Below are 24,298 nucleotides of genomic sequence, written 5' to 3' on the forward strand. Positions count from 1 at the left end.
TTATTCTGCTATTGATTCCTTTTAGTGTATTTTTCATTTCAGTTATTGTATTGTTCTCTCCGTTTGTTTGTTCTTTAATTCTTCGAAGTCTTTGTTAAACATTTCTTGTATCTTCTTTACCTTTGCCTCCATTCTTTTTCTGAGGTCCTGGATCATCTTCACTATCATTATTCTGAATTCTTTTTCTGGAAGGTTGCCTATCTCCACTTCATTTAGTTGTTTTTCTGGGGTTTTATCTTGTTCCTTCATCTGGTACATAGCCCTCTGCCTTTTCATCTCGTCTATCTTTCTGTGAATGTGGTTTTTGTTTCTCAGGCTGCAGGACTATAGTTCTTCTTGCTTCTGCTGGCTGCCCTCTGGTGGATGAGGCTATCTAAGAGGCTTGTGCAAGTTTCCTGATGGGAGGGTCTAGTGGTGGGTAGAGCTGGCTGTTGCTCTGGTGTGCTGAGCTCAGTAAAACTTTAATCTGCTTGTTTGCTGATGGGTGAGGCTGGGTTCCCTCCCTGTTTGTTGTTTGGCCTGAGGCGAGCCAACACTGGAGCCTACCCGGGCTCTTTGGTAGTCTGCTCTAATGGCAGAGTCTGGGCGTGCTCTCTCCAAGGAGTACTTCCCAGAACTTCTGCTGCCAGTGTCCTTGTCCTCACGGCGAGCCCCAGCTTCCCCCCGCCTCTGCAGCAGACCCTCCAACACTAGCAGGTAGGTCTGGTTCAGTCTCCTGTGGGGTCACTGCTCCTTCCTCTGGGTCCTGATGTGCACATTATTTTGTGTGTGCCCTCCAGGAGTGGAGTCTCTCTTTCCCCCAGTCCTGTCGGAAGTCCTGTAATCAAATCCCGCCCGCCTTCAAAGTCTGATTCTCTAGGAATTCCTCCTTGCCTTGCCGGACCCCCAGGTTGGGAAGCCTGACCTGGGGCTCAGAACCTTCACTCCAGTGGGTGGACTTCTGTGGTATAAGTTTCCTCCAGTTTGTGAGTCACCCACCCAGCAGTTATGGGATTTGATTTTACTGTGATTGCGCCCCCCCTACCATCTCATTGTGGCTTCTCCTTTGTCTTTGGATGTGGGGTATCTTTTTGGTGAGCTCCAGTGTCTTCCTGTCAATGATTATTCAGCGGTTAGTTGTGATTCCGGTGCTCTCACAAGAGGGAGTGAGCACACGTCCTTCTACTCCGCCATCTTGAACCAGTCTCCCCCTTTTTTCTATTTCTGAAGGTCCTCCCCTCTCTGTTTTTTGTTTTTGTTTTTTTTTTGTTCGTGGGCCTCTCACTGTTGTGGCCTCTCTGGTTGCAGAGCACAGGCTCCGGATGCGCAGGCTCAGCGGCCATGGCTCATGGGCCCAGCCGCTCCGTGGCATGTGGGATCTTCCCGGACCGGGGCACGAACCTGTGTCCCCTGCATTGGCAGGCGGACTCTCAACCACTGCGCCACCAGGGAAGCCCCCCCACTCTGTTTTTATTCTAGTTTTTTTTCGTTAATTATGGCTGATGCTTGGTTTGTAAGAATGTAGTACGGAAGAGGAACTACAACGTATCCCATATTTCTTAACGAGGCACTTCTTGGGGGAGTTGGAAAAGGATGGGAAGCTATAAAGTGAATATGGGACACCTTCCTGGAACATCAGTTTAGCGAATTGAGGTGTGGATGTATGAGTTGGGGAATTAAGTCGTTTCACTGGAAACTTACATGAATTTAAAAGACAAAAGTCCTAAACATTAAAGATATACTGAACTTGTAGAATTCCAGGGAGGAGTTCACCTTCGTTTGTGGTTAAGAACTTGGTGGTGGAGGGGAGGGGTGGGGGACGCAGGAGGGCAGAGATGTGGGAGCATGTGTATGTGTATAACTCATTCGCTTTGTTGTAGGCAAGGGGCTAGCACGCCATGGTAGAGCAGTTATACTCCAGTGGAGATGTGAAAAAAAAAATTATATGAGAAAGTAAATAAAAAACAACAACACGTAAAAAAAAAAAAAAGAACTTGGTGATGGGGGTGGTGGTGATGGGGTTGAAAACTGCTGGTATCTGCTGGGCTTGTAGTTGATGGATAGTTTAGGGAAATATTAGTCTCTCAAGTTCTCCGCTTTACTCTGCTCACAAAATAAGTTTCAAGGCCAATGCTCCTTTGGAGCCAGAAATCACCTCTCCTTCTACTCACAGATAAGAGTGGCCTATGGGGCTGAGTAAAAAAGAGGTTTCAAGGGCCACTTTAAGCCATTAGCTCTTAACTTGGCTCCTGCAACATTTCTCCATGTACAACCACTCAGTCACTCATTCATTCAAAATCTCTTGAGTACCTACTATGTGCGGGACTGTGCCAGTCTGATATAGATACACGAATGAGTAAGCACTGAGAATTAGTAAGGGGGCTGAATGAATAATGACAAAATAAGTAGGAAGTGCAGTGCTGGGATAGTCTGAGTAGTTATAGGAGTGAGAAAGGGGGATATCTAACTCCTGCCATAGACTTGCTAGAGGAGGAGATGCCAGAACTGAGGCTTAAAGGTAAAGAAGAGGAAGTGGAGGTGCCTTCTAAGCAGAGGCCAACTTAATGAGGAAAGACCTGGAGATAGTAAGAACCAGAAACTCATGAGAAAAAAAGCTCCCCCCCCCCCAAAAAACCCACAGCCAAAAAAAAACTGAAAAAGCCCACCAACCAAACAAAAAACAGCTGAAGGGGCAATGAGAGCCTCACATACCATGTTGAAGGATTTGGACATTAGTTATTAGGGATGAAGAGTTTTAAGCAAGTGTGGAATAATCAGAGGATTCCTTTTTGCGAAGACCCCTTGAGGCTCTGTGGGGGATGTGTTTGGTGGGCATAGCAAGTTAGAAACTGCTTAGGTAGCTGTTTATGGGGTAAGGTTTATGTACATTAAGTCACATGCAGAGCACCTGGCTGCAGGGGTGGGCTAAGGTTTTGTTCACCTTTCCTCTCCCTTCAAACCTCTCAGGTCATGCAATTTTACATGAGATTCGGTTGCAATAATATTGGGAACACCGTGTTTGAATGAGAAACTCTTTTTTTCTGCTCATCCCTAGATCTCATCATCAAGAGACATATTAGGGAGTGTTGAGAGAGACATAATAAATTATTTATTTAGTAGGTAGTTTATCAAGCACCTGCTGTAATGCATCAAGAATGCTGAAATAGCAACTCATCTGTTCAACTTTCAACAATCATTAATTGAGCCCCTAATATATTTGAGACACAGGCATATCCTTTCAGGTGTGTTTTCCTTACCTTCAACAACAGAGAGCAAAATGGTGAACAGGTCAGTTAAAGGGCCTTTACTCCTGGAACTACCAAAAATCACAGAAAACTTAGCCATGTTAGGCCTTACACACTTTGCATGTTTGCACTTCCCCCCTACAATTTAAAAAATATTGATACATTTAATAGCTACTAAGAATGATAACCTGTGCGTGTTGCCCCCCCTCTTCCCACCCACCTGGTTTTTCAAAGTGGAAAAGATGAAGCACAGTAATGGCAGATTCTAAAATTTTGGGCTTCTCTTTTGTGATAGTAGCTGACATCAATTTCCCAAATTATTTACAAATTATTCCTCATTAATTCATTCTGTTACTTTCTGAGTGGGTGAGAAAGAATCCAAGGTAAGAGCAAGCCCTCATTTCTGTATATAAAAGGAAAGGGGAGTAGAAGTATTTTCTTATTTAGCCTTTATCTTTCTTCTTTGGAAAGCATTGAATAAAAGTCATAGGTTAGAGTGAGAGGAATGTAAGGGAAATGAAACTAGGATTTTAGATTTCCTGGTGACTTGGGTTGCTTGCTTCTACTTTATGGCGTGGTCTTAATATTCACTCACCTTTGACCTCTATCTGCCCATTCGTAGGAGGGGAAAAAAAGCATTTATTTCTTTATTTTTGTTTCAGGGCTCCATGCTGCCTAGCACATAACAGATCTTCAGTAAAAATTTGTTGAATAAATGAATGAATGCTTATGTTAATTTAGGTATTAAGGAGAAAAAGAGCTAACTTAAAATTGCCCTTTACTTTTTTGGTAACACTACCAAGAATCAATTATCCCTCTGTGTACCTATATATGTGTTTTTTTGAGAAATTTCTAACTGTAGTTTTCATAAATAAATACATAAAAATGACTGTCCTTCTCTTTGAATTGAAAGTCAGAGTTTATGATGAGACCTAAACTGATTTGGGCATTTGTTTCTGAATAGTTATTAGGTGGCAGCTGCTCCAAAGCCCAAAATACTTGACAACATTTCCATTTTATGGTGGAAGTTAAGTTCACTGACAGCCATATTATGGGCTTTCCCCTAGGCCTGTTATTTGTCACACAGTTTTGAAAATCTTAACTGGAAAGTTTCAAGAGGTGCCTCTTAAGAGCTGTAGGAAAGAAATTTGACTTCCCTGAAATGCTAGAGTATACGGTTCCAAATGTTCAGCTGGTGAGAGTTGTTGGTTTTTTAAATGACAGTTTCAAGGACTTTTAAAAAATAAATGACCTGTACAATGATGCTCTGACCTTAAAATAGCAGATATGTTTTTTTTTCTCTGCTCAGAACCATGTGTATTCAAAGTATAAATTCTCTCCCTGAGTTTATGTCAGAAACACAGCTGTAAGGTCAAAGTTTTATCCACGGGATCTGAGAGGGTTTCTTTTAAAACGTGAGCAAGAAAAAACAACAGTGCTAAGGACTGAATGTTTATGTCCTTCCAAAATTCATATGTTGAAATCCCAACCCCCAATGTGATGGTGTTTGATGGTGGGGATTTTGGGATGTGATTAGGTCATGAGGATGGAGCCGTTATGAATGAGGTTACTGTCCTTATAAAAGAGACCCCAGAAAAAAGAATTTGGAAAAGAATAGATACATGTATATGTATAACTGAATTGCTTTGCTGTACACCTGAAACTAACACAACATTGTTAATCAACTATACTCCAATATAAAATAAAAAGTTAAAAAAAAGAGACCCCAGAGAGACCCCCTCATTTCTCCCACCATGTGAAGATACATGAGAAGACAGGTGTCTAGAACCAGAAAGCAGCCCCTCATCAGACAACAAATCTGCCAGCTCCTTGATCTTGGACTTCTCAGCCTCCAGAACTGTGAGAAGCAAATGTTTGTTGTTTAAGCTAGCCAGTCTATGGTATTTTTGTTACAGCAGCCCAAACTGACTATGACAAAGTTTCACAACAGTGAAACTTCCTTATATTGTTGTTATATTTCTCCCCTGTAATGCATAGTCTTCTTCTACCCAGCGTCTTAAAAGAATTCTCAAAAAAGCTTCATGTTTTTATCATCATGTAGTTTCATTCTAGGTTTGCGTCAATTTGGGGATAAGTGAGGAAAATCACTACTTTTATTTTAGTTTCTGGATCTAACAGGTGAAAAGAACCTTTGGGGCTTGCACATGTTAAGTCAGTGAAGGCTGTTGACAGGAAGATGGAGGATGGACAGGATTAGTCAGACATTGAGTAGTGAGAATGTTTGAAGCATGAGTATGAAAGACAAGGATTCTCTTTTTGTATAAGAAAGTTGAATTTACAAACCTATATAAATGCTGTCCTTCAAAACAACTTTTTGAACTACTGTTTTGGTAGACTTTACATTTATTTCAATAAGAGCTACAGGAAATTAACTTAAAATGACATTTAGCAGATTATTAGTAGACAGAAGGGAGGGAGTATCTCTTAAAAACTGTTGTCGGTATACATAGCTAATGGGAAGCAGCCGCATAGCACAGGGAGATAAGGTGCTTTGTGACCACCTAGAGGGGTGGGATGGGGAGGGTGGGAGGGAGATGCAAGAGGGAAGAGGTATGGGGATATATGTATATGTATAACTGATTCACTTTGTTATAGAGCAGAAACTAACACACCATCGTAACGCAATTATACTCCAATAAAGATGTTAAAAAAAACAAAAAAGAAAACTGTTGTCAGAGAAGATGAAAAAGTTCTGGAGGTGGATGGTGGTTATGGCTGCACAACAATGAATGCATGTAATGCCACAGAATTGTACACTTAAAATGGTTAATTTTATGTATAGTTTATCACAATAAAAATAATATGGGTTTCATAAAGATAATATAAAATATAGAAAACTATAAAGCAAGTAAAAATTTTTATTTAACCTTACCAAAAAAGTTGACATTAAAATCACCTCCAATTGTGATGAAGAACTATGGAAGGTCACTTCTCTGGCTGTGTTATGCCAGTAATGTAATTCTCAAACATATTAGCAATTCTCCATTTGGATGATTTATGAGTCACACAATAAAACCAGTCTAATAACTTTTAGTAACCTTTTAATTTCTGAGAATTTGAGAATATGTGTTTGTGGCAGTATGTGCTTAAATTTGTATTTCATGGATTTTCTATTTTTGGTGCTTCATTCCTCTCCATTAGCTCAAATAATTAAGATTTCTTACTCAAAATGAATTGAAATGAAATTCCACCCAATCTGGAATTTCAAAGGGCTTTGCAAGAACATTATAATTCCTGTTCCACAAGTCAAAGGGAGGAATGAAGGTAAGTGTGTTCAGAGTCAGGAGCCAACTTAGCATTTCTAATGTTAAGAAAGGGTTTGGTCTATGTTCTGTCTATTAATATTCTCATTGCTATATAAATTAATTTAGTGTTTACAGGGGCTTATAGCGTAAGGCCAGTCTTTATGGAACAAAGGTATGTAATGGAGAAGTCACAGTTGTTCCTCTGCAACAGGAGGGTTAAGGATGAGTAACAGGTGTGAGAATCTGTTTTAGCTGCTTTGGAGTTGGCATCATTTGGGAAGCTGAATCAAAGCTGAAGGTTGTCAACTCATGTGGAAGTAGATGCTTCAGAGTAATGGATTGTAAACTTGGGTGAAATTGAAACTGGGAAGGAAATACATACCAGATGGCAGAGGAACCAACTCTATTGAAGTAGTTTGGGGGATTAGACATACAGACAGAGCAGTGGTTCTCAATAGGATTTGGGATGGGGGGGCAGTTCTTCCCCCTCACCAGGGATCATTTGGTAATGTCTTGAGACATTTTTGTTTTACAGGTTGGGGGAAGAGTGCTACTGGCATCTAGTGAGCAGAGAGCAGGGATGCTGCTAAACATTCTGTTAGTATACAGGGCAGCCTCCCACAGCAAAGAATGATTTGCCCTTACATGTGATAGTTCTGAAGTTGAGAAGCCCTGTGATAGAAAGGAGAATGGCTAGGTGGACAAGGGACTGCCCAGGGTAAGACGTTTTGTCCAAATGTAGAGTAAGGTGTTGAATGTTGCTGGGTTCCAAGAAGAAAAGGTTATGTGGATTGTCAGATTTGAGCTGGGCTTAAGTGAAGGAGGGAAGTGGTGGGTGTGTAGTTAGACCCTTGCTAAGGTATTTTTGTAACCTTGGTGGGTGTTCCATTGGGAAAAGCCAGGAGAAGCCAGGACCTGGAAAAGAATTGATCGGAAAGTCATGCCAGGCCGTGTATCGAGTCTGGAGGAGAGCAACAGATGGCAAAAAGGAATGTCAAGAGGCCCTAGAAAGATGAAAAGGAGTGGGTAAATATGGTGGGTCTGGGTAGGTGAGTGTGGAAGAAAGTCTGGGAAGAAGTGGAAGGTAAAAAGGAACAGAAGCTAGCGAGGTGGAACAATAGTTCTCAAACCTTTTACACATTAGAGTCACCTAGAGAATTAAGAAAAATGCTGATGCCTTGGCCCCATCTCAGACCAGGGTGGGTTCTGGACTTCAGGTATGTTGACAGACATTTCCTAGATATTTCTAATGAGCAGCTAGGGCTGAGAACTGCTGTCCTAACAGGTCAGTAAAGTCAAGGAGGAGCAAACAGGGCAACTGACTAGAACAATACTCTGAAATAAGCTGCCATCTAAGATTAGGGGCTGCTTGTCCTGTGTTGCAGTGTTTTGCTACCTGTCCTTTGCAGGGGTCTGTGTGGGCTGTTGCTGAGGTGCGTGGGCCGGGAGCTTCAGGCTGGGTTTTGCTTATAATTTGATATAAGGAGCGAGCAGGCAGCAGGGGCTCACTCCTTACTAGTGACTAGTGACTGAGCTTTGGGTTTAAACTTGCAGAGTCCCCTAATTACCTTGTGAAGGAAAGAAATCACTTAAAGTAAAAATAATATTATGGGGCTTCCCTGGTGGCGCAGTGGTTGAGAGTCTGCCTGCCGATGCAGGGGACGCGGGTTCGTGCCCCGGTCTGGGAAGATCCCGCATGCTGCGGAGCCTGTGCGTCCGGAGCCTGTGCTCTGCAACGGGAGAGGCCACAACGGTGAGAGGCCTGCGTACCGCAAAAATAAATAAATAAATAAATAAAGTAATAATATTATGTAAGTTACGTGGACAATTAAAAATTACTTCATATTCTACATACAAGAATGATGTTATAAAAAATAAAGATGTAGACTTAAAAAAAAAAGAATGATGTTATAAGAGAAGAAATGAAAAGCCATCAAACTATGGATATCTTGGAGAAAGTTCATAATTTTCCCTACCAGTAGCTGATAAAGGCAGCCTGTTTTCTTACCTCGTTGCCCAAGGAAGGATGATGAACTGGCCAGAGGTTACCTCTAAGGGCCTCCTTTTCAGAAGGTTATCCCTTATCTGCCTTTTCCAGATCTGAGAAAACATTCATTTCTAGTAGAAACGGAATATGAGTGAAAGCATTCTCTATCTGTAGATTCTGGGGACATTTTTAAAGGGATTGAATAAGTGACTGGTGGTGAGAGGTCTGTTCCATTTTCATTTGTCTCTAGCAGGGCCTGGTGGCAATTTAATATTCTTTATTATTATTTTACATGCGACTTCCTTCCTAGCTTATGATTCCTGTCAGGACTGTGTATTATTACCCATTAGTCATTTTTCTTGGGTTGGCCTATGATGCTTCAAAGGAGGGCTGGTGTATTTCAGTCATTTTGCTTGCAATTTGATTTGTGTTCTCTAAAATCCCAATTTAGTTTCATCAGTACATTTCAACATACAACAGCTGGGCCCCTGGATGGACTCATTTACATACATTAGCAGCTGAAAGCTAAGCACCAGTGACCCAGAAGCTGGCCTGATATTTTCCCAGAGGCTCACCTGACATTTTTTGAAATAAACTCTTCCTCCCTATTTGTAAACTATCGGTGTCAGTGACAATATCCTGTGAACAGTTTAAAAAAAACTGTTGGTCTCCAGATAACTTTTAAGCTAAAACACTTTGATCAAAAACCTTAAAGGATAATCAGAGAACAGGTTTGGTCCTACTTTAGTATCGGGTAAGGATATTGCCTTCTCCCATTACAGTGATCTCTGTTATTAGACAAATGTTAGAGAAATTGGTTTCTTAATTGGTCAGTGGCTGCCTAAAGACAGATAATCCATTAATCCACAAACATCATTGTGACTGAGGCCTGAACATGACTCTGAACACCTGACATCACACAGTCATGACATAAGGACATGGTGTGAGGCTTATGGACAACTCAGGGTTTTGTTTTGTTTTGTTTTACCATTTTCTTTGTCTAAATTTTGTTTAAATTTTTGAACTGTGGTCTTGGTCTGTGTGATAGACTGAAAAATACCACCACCACCCCGAAAACAAGAGATATCTCCTTCCTAATTCCTGGAACCTGTAATTGTGAAAAAAGTGTCTTTGCAGATGTTGATAGAGTTAAGGATTTTTGAGATCAGGACTTTTGGTTATATGGGTGGTTCTTCAACGCCATCACAAGTGTGTTTATTAGAGAGGCAGAGGGAGATTGGAACACAGACAGAAGAGGAAGAGGTCATGAGACTGTGGAGGCAGAGGTTGGAGTGATGGGGCCATAAGCCAAGGAATGCGGCAGCCACCAGAAGCTGGAAGAGGCAAGGAAAGGATTCTCCCCCAGAGCCTCTGGAGGGAGTATGGAGCTGCCAACACCGTAATTTCAGCCCAGTGAACCTGATTTTGGACACCTGGCCTCTGGACTCTGAGAGAATAAATTTCTGTTGTTTTAAACCACCACATTTGTGGTAATTTGTTACAGCAGTCATAGGAAACTAATATAGTCTATAAGAGTCTCTCCCATGGTTTTGGACAGGTAGCTTATTTTTTCTACTATGTCAATGTCGGTGTATTTTTTCTAGAAATTGTTAATTTTCTTGATATTTTTCATTTGGTATCTTATTTAGGATCCATTCATTCTACTGAGTCCTTTCTATTTGGGCAAGCAGAGACAAGTAGGGTAGAGGAGCTGTAGGATTAGTTGATCTGCTAAAGACATCCCCAAACATGGGGCAAAACATTTGTGAACAAGTAACCCAGAAGATTTGTTATTCCAGGAAAGAGAGAGAATATTCTCTGCTATATATTAAATGTTTATCATTTCAGCATTTTACTTTCCTTTCCAGTTTCCATGAGATGCATAGACCCACTGTATTTTATCAGTATAAAGTAGTGTTCTACCTTAGAACTGGAATTATACTCTATGGAATGGTTATTGGTATGAGTTACAGATTGTTATGATTCTGGACTGAAGTGGAGAAAATAGAACCAGGATGTCCTTGTCCTGTTTAGTCAATAGCAGAGTACTGTCAGACTTTGCTTCCTCTGCCGTGATATGACCACAATGCACTGGGGCCGGCTTATGAATTATGGGACACTGTAATAAAGGTGTCACTGAGGATAATGTGGGCCCTTAGGGGAGCCTATTCATACATAAGATGTGATGCCCAGTGAAATGTTTCAGAAAAGCTAATGGGTTTTTGGTTTTAGCCAAAGGTCCTGGAGCTATGAATGAAACAAACTGCTGGAGATTTTTTAAATGTTCTTTGTAAAAGCACTTCATGAATTCTCCAATTAAAAAACCAGAAAGACATAATTCTTTTTTAATCATTGACCCCCTTGTGTGACAATAAGCACTTCTTAAAGGGAACAGTCAAAACTTTATAATAGGGTTGGAAAAACTGAAATGGCTTTGTTTTGCAAAGGATTTTAATCATGCTATGTGTGCCTATGTGTTTACCAGAAGATATCAATAAGCAAGCATTTCTTTGAAGACTTAATATTATGACAAAATTGTTAAGTAAATTCTCAGTTAAACATAAATGATTCTATTTTCCCAAGGACCTTCCTATAGTTGGAAATGGGTGAACTCCTTTTTTTTTTAATTAACATCTTTATTGGAGTATAATTGCTTTACAATGGTGTGCTAGTTTCTGCTGTATAAAAAAGTGAATCAGCTATATATATACATATATCCCCATATCTCCTCCCTCTTGCGTCTCTCTCCCACCCTCCCTATCCCATCCCTCTAGGTGTACACAGAGTACCAAGCTGATCTCCCTGTGCTATGCGGCTGCTTCCCACAAGCTATCTATTTTGCAATTGGTAGTGTATATATATCCATGCCACTCTCTCACTTTGTCTCAGCTTACCATTCCCCCTTCCCGTGTCCTCAAGTCCATTCTCTACCTCTGCATCTTTATCCTCTCCTGCCCCTAGGTGCTTCAGAACCACTTTTTTTTTTTTAGATTCCATATATATGTGTTAGCATACGGTATTTGTTTTTCACTTTCTGACCTACTTCACTCTGTAAAACAGTCTCTAGGTCCATCCACCTCACTACAAATAACTCAATTTCATTTCTTTTTATGGCTGAGTAATATTCCATGGTATATATGTGCCACATCTTCTTTATCCATTCATCTGTCGATGGACACATGTTGCTTCCATGTCCTGACTATTGTAAATAGTGCTGCAATGAACATTGTGGTACATGACTCTTTTTGAATTATGGTTTTCTCAGGGTATATGCCCAGTAGTGGGATTGCTGGGTCATATGGTAGTTCTATTTTTAGTTTTTAAGGAACCTCCATACTGTTCTCCATAGTGGCTGTATCAATTTACGTTCCCACCAACAGTGCCAGAGGCTTCCCTTTTCTCCACACCCTCTCCAGCATTTATTGTTTGTAGATTTTCTGATGATGGCCATTCTGACCGGTGTGAGGTGATACCTCATTGTAGTTTTGATTTGCATTTCTCTAATGATTAGTGATGTTGAGCATCCTTTCATGTGTTTGTTGGCAATCTGTATAACTTCTTTGGAGAATGTCGATTCAGGTTTTCTACCCATTTTTGGATTGGGTTGTTTTGTTTTTTGATATTGAGCTGCGTGAGCTGCTTGTATATTTGGAGATTAATCCTTTGTCAGCTGCTTCATTTGCAAATATTTTCTCCCATTCTGAGGGTTGTCTTTTCGTCTTGTTTATGGTTTCCTTTGATGTGCAAAAGCTTTTAAGTTTCATTGGTCCCATTTGTTTATTTTTATTTTTATTTCCCTTTCTTTAGGAGGTGGGTCCAAAAGGATCTTGCTGAAATTTATGTCACAGAGTGTTCTGCCTATGTTTTCCTCTAAGAGTTTGATAGTGCCTGGCCTTACATTTAGGTCTTTAATGCATTTTGGGTTTATTTTTGTGTATGGTGTTAGGGAGTGTTCTAACTTCATTCTTCTACATGTAGCTGTCCAGTTTTCCCAGCACCAATTATTGAAGAGGCTGTCATTTTTTCCATTGTATATTCTTCCTCCTTTTTCAAAGATAAGGTGACTAGGGCTTCCCTGGTGGCGCAGTGGTTGAAAGTCTGCCTGCCGATGCAGGGGACACGGGATTGTGCCCTGGTCTGGGAAGATCCCACATGCCGCGGAGCGGCTGGGCCCATGAGCCATGGCCGCTGAGCCTGCGCGTCCAGAGCCTGTGCTCCGCAGCGGGAGAGGCCACAACAGTGAGAGGTCCGTGTACCTGATTTGGATTTCTTTTATTTCTTTTTCATCATTGATTGCTGTGACTAAAACTTCCAAAACTATGTTGAGTAATAGTGGTGAGAGTGGGCGACCTTTTCTTGTTCCTGATCTTAGTGGAAATGGTTTCAGTTTTTCACCATTGGGAATGATATTGGCTTTGGGTTTGTCATATATGGTGTTTATTAGGTGGAGGTGAGTTCCCTCTATGCCTACTTTCTGGAGGGTTTTTTATCATAATTGGGTGTGGGGTTTTGGTGAAAGCTTTTTCTGCATCTGTTGAGGTGATCATACGGTTTTTATTCTTCAGCTTGTTAATATGGTTTATCACATTGATTGATTTGTGTATATTGAAGAATCCTTGCCTTCCTTGAATAAACACCACTTGATCATAGTGTATGATCCTTTAGTGTGCTGTAGGACTCTGTTTGCTAGTATTTTGTTGAGGATTTTTGCATCTACGTTCATCAGTGATATTGGCCTGTAGTTTTCTTTTTTTGTGAGATCTTTGTCTGATTTTGGTATCAGGGTGATGGTGGCCTCCTAGAATGAGTTTGGGAGTGTTCCTCCCTCTGGTATATTTTGGAAGAGTTTGAGAAGGGTAGGTGTTAGCTTTTCTCTAAATGTTTGATAGAATTCACCTGTGAAGCCATCTGGTCCTAGGCTTTTGTTTGTTGGAAGATTTTTAATCACAGTTTCAATTTCAGTGCTTGTGAGTGGTCTGTTTATATTTTCTATTTCTTCCTGGTTCAGTCTTGGAATGTGCTTTTCTAAGAATTTGTCCATTTCTTTGAGGTTGTCCATATTATTGGCATAGAGTTGCTTGTAGTAATCCCTCATGATCCTTTGTATTTCTGCAGTGTCAGTTGTTACCTCTCTATTTTCATTTCTAATTCTGTTGATTTGAGTCTTCTCCCTTTTTTTCATGATGAGTCTGGCTAATGTTTATCAATTTTTGTCTGTCTTCTCAAAGAACCAGATTTTAGTTTTATTGATGTTTTTAAGTTTTTCCTTCATGTCTTTTTCATTTATTTCTGATCTGATGTTTATGATTTCTTTCCTTCTGCTAACTTCGGGTTTTTTTTGTTCTTTCTCTAATTGCTTTAAGTGTAAGCTTAGGTTGTTTATTTGAGTGTTTCTTGTTTCTTGAGGTAGGATTGTATTGCTATAAACTTCCCTCTTAGAACTGCTTTTGCTGCATCCCATAGGTTTTGGGTCATCGTGTTTTCATTGTCATTTGTTTCTAGGTATTTTTTGATTTCCTCTTTGATTTCTTCACTGATCTCCTGGTTGTTTAGTAGAGTATTGTTTAGCCTCCATGTGTTTGTATTTTTTACAGATTTTTACTGTAATTGATATCTAGTCTCATAGTGTTGTGGTAGGAAAAGATACTTGATATGATTTCAGTTTTCTTAAATTTACTGAGGCTTGATTTGTGGCCCAAGATATGATCTATCCTGGAGAATGTTCCATGAGCACTTGAGAAGAAAGTGTATTCTGTTGTTTTTGGATGGAATGTCCTATAAATATCAATTAAGTCCGTCTTGTTTAATGTATCATTTAAAGCTTTTGTTTCCTTATTTATTTTCATTTTGGATGATCTGTGCATTGCTGCAAGGGGGTTGTTAAAGCCCCCCACTATGATTGTGTTACTGTCGATTTCCCCTTTTATGGCTGTTAGTATTTGCCTTATGTATTGAGGTTCTCCTGTGTTGGGTACATAAATATTTACAATTGTTATATCTTCTTGGATTGATCCCTTGATCATTATATTGTGTCCTTCTTTGTCTCTTGTAATAGTCTTTATTTTAAAGTCCATTTTGTCTGATATGAGAATTCCTACCCCTGCTTTCTTTTGATTTCCATTTACATGGAATATCTTTTTCTGTCCCGTCACTTTCAGTCTGTATGTGTTCCTAGGTCTGAAGTGGGTCTCTTGTAGACAGCATATATACGGGTCTTGTTTTTATATCCATTCAGCCAGTCTGTGTCTTTTGGTTGGAGCATTTAATCCATTTACACTTAAGGTAATTATTGATACGTATGTTCCTATTACCATTTTCTTAATTGTTTTGGGTTTGTTTTTGTAGTTCTTTTCCTTCTCTTGTGTTTCATGCCTAGAGAAGTTCCTTTAGCATTTGTTGTAAAGCTGGTTTGGTGGTGCTGAATTCTCTTAGCTTTTGCTTGTCTGTAAAGGTTTTAAGTTCTTCATCAAATATGCATGAGATTCTTGCTGGTTAGAGTAATCTTGGTTGTAGGTTTTACTTTCTCATCACTTTAAATATGTCCTGCCACTCCCTTCTGGCTTGCAGAGTTTCTGCTGAAACATCAGCTGTTAACCTTATGGGGATTCCCTGGTATGTTATTTGTTGCTTTTCCCTTGCTGCTTTTAATATTTTTTTCTTTGTATTTAATTCTTAATAGTTTGATTAATATGTGTCTTGGTGTGTTTCTCCTTGGATTTATCCTGTATGGGACTCTCTGTGCTTCCTGGACTTGATTGTTTCCTTTCCCATGTTAGGGAAGTTTTCAACTATAATCTCTTTAAATATTTTCTCAGTCCCTTTTGTTTTCTCTTCGTCTTCTGGGACCCCTATAATTCAAATGTTGGTGTGTTGACTGTTGTCCCAGAGGTGTTTGTCCTCAATTCTTTTCATTCTTTTTTCTTTATTCTGCTCTGCAGTAGTTAGTTCCACTATTTTACCTTCCAGGTCACTTATCTGTTTTTCTGCCTCAGTTATTCTGCTATTGATTACTTCTAGAGAACTTTTAATTTCTTTTGGTATGTTGTTTATCATTGTTTGTTTGCTCTTTATTTCTTCTAGGTCCTTGTTAAACGTTTCTTGTATTTTCTCCATTCTATTTCCAAGATTTTTGATCATATTTACTATCATTACTCTGAATTCTTTTTTAGGTAGACTGCCTGTTTCCTCTTCATTTGTTTGGTCTGGTGGGTTTTTACCTTGCTCTTTCGTCTGCTCTGTATTTCTCTGTCTTCTCATTTTGCTTAACTTACTGTTTTGGGGGTCTCCTTTTCGCAGACTACAGATTCATAGTTCCTATTGTTTTTGGTGTCTACCCCAGTGGGTAAGGTTTGTTCAGTGAGTTGTGTAGGCTTCCTGGTGGAGGGTACTGGTGTCTGTGTTCTGTTGGATGAAGCTGGATCTTGTCTTTCTAGTCATCAGGACCACATCTTGTGGTGTGTTTTGGGGTGTCTGAACTTATTATGATTTTAGGCAGCCTTTCTGCTATAGGGTGGGGCTGTTGTCCTGTCTTGCTAGTTGTTTGGCATAGGGTGTCCAGCACTGTAGCTTGCTGGTCATTGAGTGGAGCTGGGTCTTAGCGTTGAGATGGAGATGTCTTGGAGACCTTTTGCTGTTTGATATTATGTGGGGCTGGGAGGTCTCTGGTGGACCAATGTCCTGAACTCAGCTCTCCCACTGCAGAGGCTCAGGCCTGACACCAGGCTGGAGCACCAAGACCCTGTCAGCCACACAGCTCAGAAGAAAAGGGAAAAAAAAAGAGAAAGAAATCAAAATAAAATAAAGTTATTAAAATAAAGAATTTAAAAAATTATTAAAAATAAAAATTAATTAAAAAAAGAAAGAAAGAAGAGAGCAACCAAACTGAAAAACAAATCCACCAATGGTAACAAGCACTAAAAACTATACTGAAAAATACAACAACAACAAAAATGGACAGGCAGAACCATAGGACAAGTAGTAAAAGCAAAGCTATACAGACAAAATCACACAAAGAAACATACACATACACACTCACAAAAAGAGAAAAAGGGAAAAAAATATATATATAAAGAGGATAGAAGCCAAATCAGTAAACAAATCTATCAAGGATTATAAGCTCTAAATACTAAACTAATATAAAGCCAGAAACAAATTAGATGCAGAAAGCAAACCCCAAGTCTACAGTTGCTCCCAAAGTCCACCGCCTCAATTTTGGGATGACTTGCTGTCTATTCAGGTATTGCACAGTTGCAGGATACATCAAGTTGATTGTGGAGATTTAATCTGCTGCTCCTGAGGCTGCTGGGAGAGATTTCCCTTTCTCTTCCTTGTTCCCACATGTACTGGGGTTTACCTTTGGGTTTGGCTCTGCCTCTGCGTGTAGGTCACCTGAGGGCGTCTGTTCCTGCCCAGACAGGATGGGAGTAAAGTAGCAGCTGATTAGGGGACTCTGGCTCACTCAGGCCTTGGTGAGGGAGGGGTATGGAATGCAGGGCGAACCTGTGGCTGCAGAGGCTGGCGTGACATTGCAACAGCCTGAGGTGTGCCCTGTGTTCTCCTGGGTAAGTTGTCCCTGGATCCCGGGACCCTGGCATTGGCAGTCTGCACAGGCTACCGGGAGGGGAGGTGTGGATAGTGATCTGTGCTTGCACACAGGCTTCTTGGTGGCTGCAGCAGCCGCCTTAGCGTCTCATGCTCATCTGTGGTGTCTGCACTGATAGCCGTGGCTCGCACCCTTCTCTGGAGCTCGTTTAGGCGGTGCTCTGAATCCCCTCTCCTCGTGCACCCTGAAACAATGGTCTCTTGCCTCTCAGGCAGTTCCAGACTTTTTCCCGGACTCCCTCCTGGCTAGCTGTGGCGCACTAGCCCCCTTCAGGCTGTGTTCATGCAGCCAGCCCCAGTCTTCTCCCTGGGATCCGATCTCCGAAGCCTGAGCCTCAGCTCCCAGCCCCCACCCACCAGGCGGGTGAGCAGACGAGCTTCTCAGGCTGGTGAGTGCTGGTCGGCACCGATCCTCCATGTGGGAATCTCTCCACTTTGCCCTGTGCACCCCTTTGCTGCGCTCTCCTCTGTGGCTCTGAAGCCTACCCACCCCTTCCCCCTTCTCCATCAGTGAAGGGGCTTCCTAGTATATGGAAAGTTTTCCTCCTTCACAGCTCCCTCCCAGAGGGGCAAGTCGCATCCCTATTCTTTTGTCTCTGTGTTTTCTTTTTTCTTCTGCCCTACCCAGGTATATGGGGAGTTTCTTGCCTTTGGGGAGGTCTGAGGTCTTCTGCCAGCATTCAGTAGGTGTTCTGTAAGAGTTGCTCCACATGTAGATGTATTTTTGATGTAGTTGTGGGGAGGAAGGTGATCTCCACGTCTTACTCCTCTGCCATATTGAAGGTTCCCCCACCCCGCACCGAACTCTTCAAAGATAGATTTGAGTCAATGGTAGAGGAAATCTTTACTTAAAGATTAATTTTGTTTATGGACAAAATCTAGGAGTTTACACTTTTCAGATGCTCTCCCTCCCTTCCGTAATTCAGTCCAGGGCGCCTCAGTAGATACTGATTGATGTAAATAAGACATTGTTTTTCTTTTAAATGTTTTATCAAAGCTCTCATGAATTTTCACATTCAAAGCATTTGTGAGCCAGGTGGGCCTGAGATCAGATTGAGAGGGGAGAAACTGTTCACTTTGGAATGGATCTAACAAAGACAAAGAATAAGTTAAATTTCACTAAGTTGGGAGGTGGGTTACGCATGTGTAATTTTTATTTGTAAAATAAACCTTTGATAAGTTAAAAGCTGAAGAATTATGACAGGCTTTGCTCTGTAAGTGTCAATCTGAGGATTGACCAGAGAGATGGCAAATGAATTAAGAATTTTCATTTCCAGTGAAATCTCTTTTATCACAATTCCTTAGGAAATTTTACATTGTGCATATCAAAAGAATAATTAATTTAATTGTCCACTTTCTATTGCTTATTATTTATCTATTTTTTATCTGAAAGAAAACACTGAGTTTTTTTTTTTGCACAACTAACAATTTTGTTAAGTGAAACTATGGTGAAAGTAGATAGAATGTTTTTGTTATTCAGAATGTTCTCATCTATATAAGGAGTATGTTTTCTTTATCTGAGGCAATACACATTGACTTACCTATCTTAATATACTAAAAATATAAGAAGGTGGGTAGTGAAATGGTATCATCTAAAGTTGAAATTTGCTAAGTGATTAGTTGATCACTAAGTGATTAGTTGAGTTGTGTAAGGGGATCAAAAAAATAGAAAAGTAGTTTTTTGAATCTGGAGTAAAATGTCTTTTATGTTTGGATAAGTTTGTGTGGAGGGAAGGGAAGGGGGATTCGGTTTGGGGAGGGTGAGAAATAAAAGTGTTTTAAAACTCAGACTTAAGTGTTTCCTTGCAACCATCCAATGGTCCTGCCTTTGCTACACACTGAGTCCCGCTACTCAAGTCTGATTTCACAGTTTTGAGTCCTCAACACTGGCACCTCCCAGCTCCCACACTTTATCAGAAGTCTTGCTGATCTAGGAATCAGGCTGCTGGAGCTGAGATTCTCGCCTGATTGTCAGCTAAAGAAGGTGTGATAGAGTAGAAAACAGGATTTCCACACAGGAGACCTGGTTTTGAATCCTAACACTTATTAACTCTGTGACCTTGGTAAGTTATCTCTTTTGTGCTTCAGTTTTCTCACTATAAAACGGAAGTACTGCACAGTTTTGTTTCAAGTATTACATAAAATAATGTATGTAAAAACATCTAAACGTGATTTGTAAGTAGTAGGGACTCAGTCTTTTTCTTTCTCTCTTTCTATCTTTTTATAAAGAGCACCTTATTCAGCCAGTCATCGAAGCACCTCCTCTGGGTGGTGGTCTAAATTCCACTGGTTCCCTGGAGATATTTTATTATTTTGAAATAATTTATTTTATTATTTTGAAATAACAAATGAGTGGAAGAATAAAGGACTTTGGATGTGCATACGCCTGCACATACCTATATATGTATATGTGTATATATGTGTGTGTGTATATATATATATATATTATATATTTTTGAGGGGACATCTTGTCTTTTCCTTCCTCCTTTTTTCCGTATTTCTCAGACTGGACTAGTTCAAATGTGGACATTGGCATAGGGCTGCTAACAGGGGCCCTGGACAAAGTTTTGAATTTTGTTTTGGTAGCAACTTTTTGGTATCCCTTCATGTGTGAGCCCCACTTTTGCTTCTCACTATTTTCCGATTCTGTCTCTAGGGATGACCAGCGTATCATGCTGCTTGTGGCAGTCAATGAGGCCAAAGATCTCAAAAACACATTTCTGAAGACCTAGAACATGAATTAAGTTTGCATTTCCCAGGAGGAATTTCTCTGTGTAAAGAGGAGTGGGTTAGCCCATTTGGGAGGATAAGCAGGGCTGGGAAAGGCCTTCTCTACTTGTTCTCTTCCTCCTAAGTGCAGTCTCTTCCAGGATTTGCCAGTGGAAGCAAGGATTTGCAGATGTAGATAACAGACATGATTTATTTGACTTGCATAAAATTTAAAAAATGAATTAGCTGCAAAACTTTCAAATTCAATAGATTTAGATTCAGGTTTCTGCTAGAAAGGTCTGGCAACATCTGAACAGGGTAAGGATCAATGGATGACAAATAGCTGCCTTTGGAAGGGCAAGTGATCCCCAGATCAGACGGTTCTCCCCTGCCTTGTGTAATTGCCTAAATTAGCTGTTTGGCCCTTGTAGACATTTGGATTTGTGACACCCACTCTACACTTAGCATTGCTTACCCACGTCTACCTGTCTTGCCCACATCTTCCCTCTTCCTGCCCTGGCATCCACCCACCCATATGTGTTTTTCTAACAGAGCCCCTGAGCTCGGTAAAAACAAGAACTGGTTGTCAGAGAAAGAACAGTGTTTACCATGGCAAACCAATGATATTCAAAACCACAAACCATAATTCCAGAAATGCTAGTTCTGTTTCTTTTTTCTTATGAGAAGTGAATCTTATTTTGGAAGTTAAAGCTAGCTGTATTAATTTATTAAAAAATAGACTTTTAAGGCAAAAAAGCATCACTAGAGATAAAGATAACATGCTCAGTGACTTTGAATGATGTAGCAGTATTAAAGTTGTATGCTCCAAACAATACAGTTTCAAATGTATAAAGCAAAATCAACAGAATTGTGAAGAGAAATAACTTTACAATCATAGTGGCAGATGTAACAGAAGTAGTTAACAACAGAACTAGGTAACTAAGTAACAGGACTAGTTAACAACAGAATCAGTAAGGAGAGAGAAAATTGTGAGCAGCATATTAACAAGTTTGATCTAATGGTCACATATATTACATCCAGGAAGTGAAGAATACATTTCTTTTTAAGAACAGATGGATCATTTATAAAAATTGATGTATCCTGTGCCATAATGGAAGTCTAAACAAATTTAAAATAGTAAAATCATACACAACATGTTTTCTGACCACAAATGCAGTTAGGTTAAAAGTCACTAAAAAAAAAGATAAGTAGAAAAAAATAAATATATGTTAAAATTAAGAAACAAGGTTCTAAATAACCCATGGGTCCAAGAATAAATCATAATAGAAATTAGAAAATATTTAGAATCACACCTAAAAAAAGATACTATGTATAAAAACTGATGGGGTGCAACCAAAACTGTACACAGAGGAGAATTTTTAGCCCTAAATTTATATTTCAGAAAACTTTATGCTAATGCATTTGAAAATATAAATAAATTTCTAGAAAAATAGAACTTCCAAAAACTGACTCAAGAAGAAATAAAAAGCCATCCTACAGAGAGCATTTAAGGTCCAGATAACTTTACCAGAAGTTTTACAAAATCTTCAAGAAACAACTATACAATACTACACAAACTTAGAGAATAGAAAAAGAGGAGTAATGTTTAGAATAAAAACTGCTTAGAATCAATATAAAAAAGGCAGTCCTGTAGAAAAAGAGGCAAAAGACTTGAACATCTTCACAAAAAGACCATTTTTTTTTGTATTTTTAAAATTTTTTAAACAGCTTTATTGGGATATAATTGATATACAAAAATAACTGGACATATTTAATGTATACAATTTGCTGATTTTGGAGATATGCATATACCTGTGAAAACATCACCACAATTAAGGCAATAAAATATCCATTACCTCTAAAAGTTTCCTTCTGCTGCCACCCTCCTTTTTTGTGGTAAGAACACTTAGCATGAGATCTATCCTCTTCGCAAATTTTTAAGTGTACAATATTGAATTGTTAATGATAGATACAATGTTGTACAGTAGGTCTCATGAAAATATCCTCAACCTCAACTTCTCCTCTCCCCTCCCCTCCTCCTTTACCCCCCCACCTTGTCCAGGGACCCCAGTGGTCTTATTCATCAGCAAGTTCCCAGATCATAGAAAATGGAACAGGATCTGGCTCATACTAGTCCTTCAATAATATTTATGTAAACTGCAAATAAATACATGTAGGTGAAATCATCCAAGCAGAGGAGAGAAAGCTCGAAGAGAAAGTAAATGGAATAAGAAGAGAAGTAGGCCAGAGGTGAGGCTTTCCAGAACATTAACCTGCAGGAGGTGGTAGAGTTGAGGAGAAGGCCTGTAGAGTAGGCAGAATGTAGAAGGGAGGCCAGGAAAGAAGTATATCAATAACAACTAGGATCCTTTGCCTGCAAGGGACTGAACATCTAGCTAAGAGTGGCTTAAACAATAGGGGCTTATTATCTCACATAATAGTCTGGAGGTAGGTAGTTCCAGGGTTGATTAATTCAGTATTTCTTCAGTGTCCAAGCTTTACATTGGCTTCTGGTGATTCTCCTGGTTTTCCCCTCATGGTCACAAAGAAGGCTGTCACAGGGCCAATTGGCAAAAACTGAATTTAAAGACAAGAATTATACATCAGGAGGAACACATCCTCAGGTTCCATTGGCCAGGACCAACTCCTAAACCAATTACAGCAAAGGGGAATGAGATTCCCTTGATTGGTCTAGGCCAACACGGTTCATCTCTTGGGGCTAGGATAGGGGATTACTTCCTCTGAGCATACTGCTGCCCACACCTGAACACAGCTGGCAATGTGCTAGCAAAGAAGTAGGGGTGTGTTCATGGAAACTGGGGTAATGTCTACTGAGGAGACAACCAGCAGGGTATCTGTCACAGGATTCAAGGAAAGAGATGTTCAAGGAAGGAGTCAGTTGGGTCATTTGTGACTGAGAGGTCATTCATATAAGACAAGGATTGAATGGGACTATTGGATTTCACAACAAAGAGAACATTGATGATGGTGGTGAGAGCAATCGCTGTGGAGTTGGCAGAGGAAATTAGGTGGAAGAGACCCGGTTATGGTGAGTTAAAAAGTAAGTGGGGGATGAGAGGGTAGAGGTAGGGAGGGAAGGCAAATTGTCCAAGGGTCTTGGTTATGAGGTAGATGAGAGACAATGGAGCTGGCCTGGGTCTCTGTCCTGTTCCTGGCTGGGAATCCTATTCATTATGCTCCCCAGCCAGGACTGTGTTGGCTGTGCCATTCCCCACCTACGCATTTCAGGAGTTTTTGAATAATTCCCAGATCTGATAATGTTAGTTTATTATCCATTCCTCTGACCATTCTAGTTACTTTTCTTTGACCCTCCTTAGTGCCAACATTTCCTTTGTCGGATGTGACAATAAGAACTATGTATATGCTTTTGTTGAATTTAGAAATGACTCTTTTCTCATGGTAAAAATGCTATGTATTCATCATAAAAAAATAAAAAGATACTGAAGGAAAAGTAAAAAAATATATAACCCTAATCCACAGAGATCATCAGAGATATATTGCTGTTTTCCTTTTAGCTCTCCATCCACATTTGTATTTATTTTGTATAGTGAAATACTATCTTGCTTTATAACTTGCTTTTTTCCTTAATATTATATGACGAGTTTCTCATCTCATGAAATGCTCTTGATGAATATAATTTTTTGACTGAAAAATATTCTATTGTTTGAATAGGTCATTTAACATTCTTCAGTTAATGAACATTTACATTGTTTCCACCTTTTGTTTGCTACATTGTGCCTGCCTATGACTTATTATCTTGGGATAGGTTTGTAACAGTGGGATGAGCGGTTCAAAAGGTGTAAGATAATTTTAAGGCTTTTGTCAGGGCAGCAATTTGGTTAAATGTAGGTGCTCTGGGTCATGCTTGAGTTTTAACTCAGATTCTGCCATTTTCTAGGTATGTGACTTTGGGTAAGTGACTGACCCAAGTCTTAGTTTCCTAATCGTAAAATGAGGATCATAGTATCTACTTCCTGGGGTTTATAATAGGTTAAATAAAATAATTTGTGGAGAGGTTTTAGCACAATGTCTAACAAAAAATATGAGCCTTTCTAGAAATGATGCATCATTTACAAGTCTAAACAGAACCTATTTTATTTTTAATCTGCTCTCTATAAAGTTTAGCATATGAGTTTTAAAAGAATCTAAAATGATTTATGGCTGATGTGTTCAAAGACATTTATCTTAATAAATTTGGGGTCAGTAAATCTTCAGCCTTTATGTTTTTCCTTCAGGCCAAATATTTCAAGTTCAGAGGTAACATTGTGTTGGCTACAGAATGTTCTCTAGACACCTTCACTGGGTGTCTCTAGCTAGTGCATTCTGTGCATATTCTCTTACATCTGATGAAAGCATTTGAATTGATGTGAGTGGTGCTTAGACTACTTATTCCTCAAAGGGCTTTCCCCACCTCTAACCTATTTTAGTTTCTATTATGTATTATGCCATCAAGACTAAACAAAGCTATACATTGGCTTTGAATAAAAATA

General features: G+C 39.7%; 1 long non-coding RNA gene across 4 annotated transcripts in view; it reads left to right on the plus strand.

The window, feature by feature from the left end:
- LOC149746837 (uncharacterized) overlaps positions 1–24,298 on the plus strand; it is a 444,764-nt gene that overhangs the window by 33,449 nt on the left and 387,017 nt on the right. The window contains exon 1 of one of the 4 annotated variants that reach the window (XR_016388616.1): positions 704–17,038. The exons of the other annotated variants lie outside the window; for them this stretch is intronic. This is a non-coding gene — a long non-coding RNA (uncharacterized LOC149746837). Of the gene's footprint in view, positions 1–703; positions 17,039–24,298 lie in introns of those variants that run through there. 4 annotated transcript variants of the gene reach the window in all.

Source organism: Delphinapterus leucas, chromosome 18 (genome assembly GCF_059928025.1).
Source record: "Delphinapterus leucas isolate spDelLeu-1000000601 "Yukka" chromosome 18, BTC_Dleu_Yukka2, whole genome shotgun sequence".
Taxonomy (NCBI): domain Eukaryota; kingdom Metazoa; phylum Chordata; class Mammalia; order Artiodactyla; family Monodontidae; genus Delphinapterus; species Delphinapterus leucas.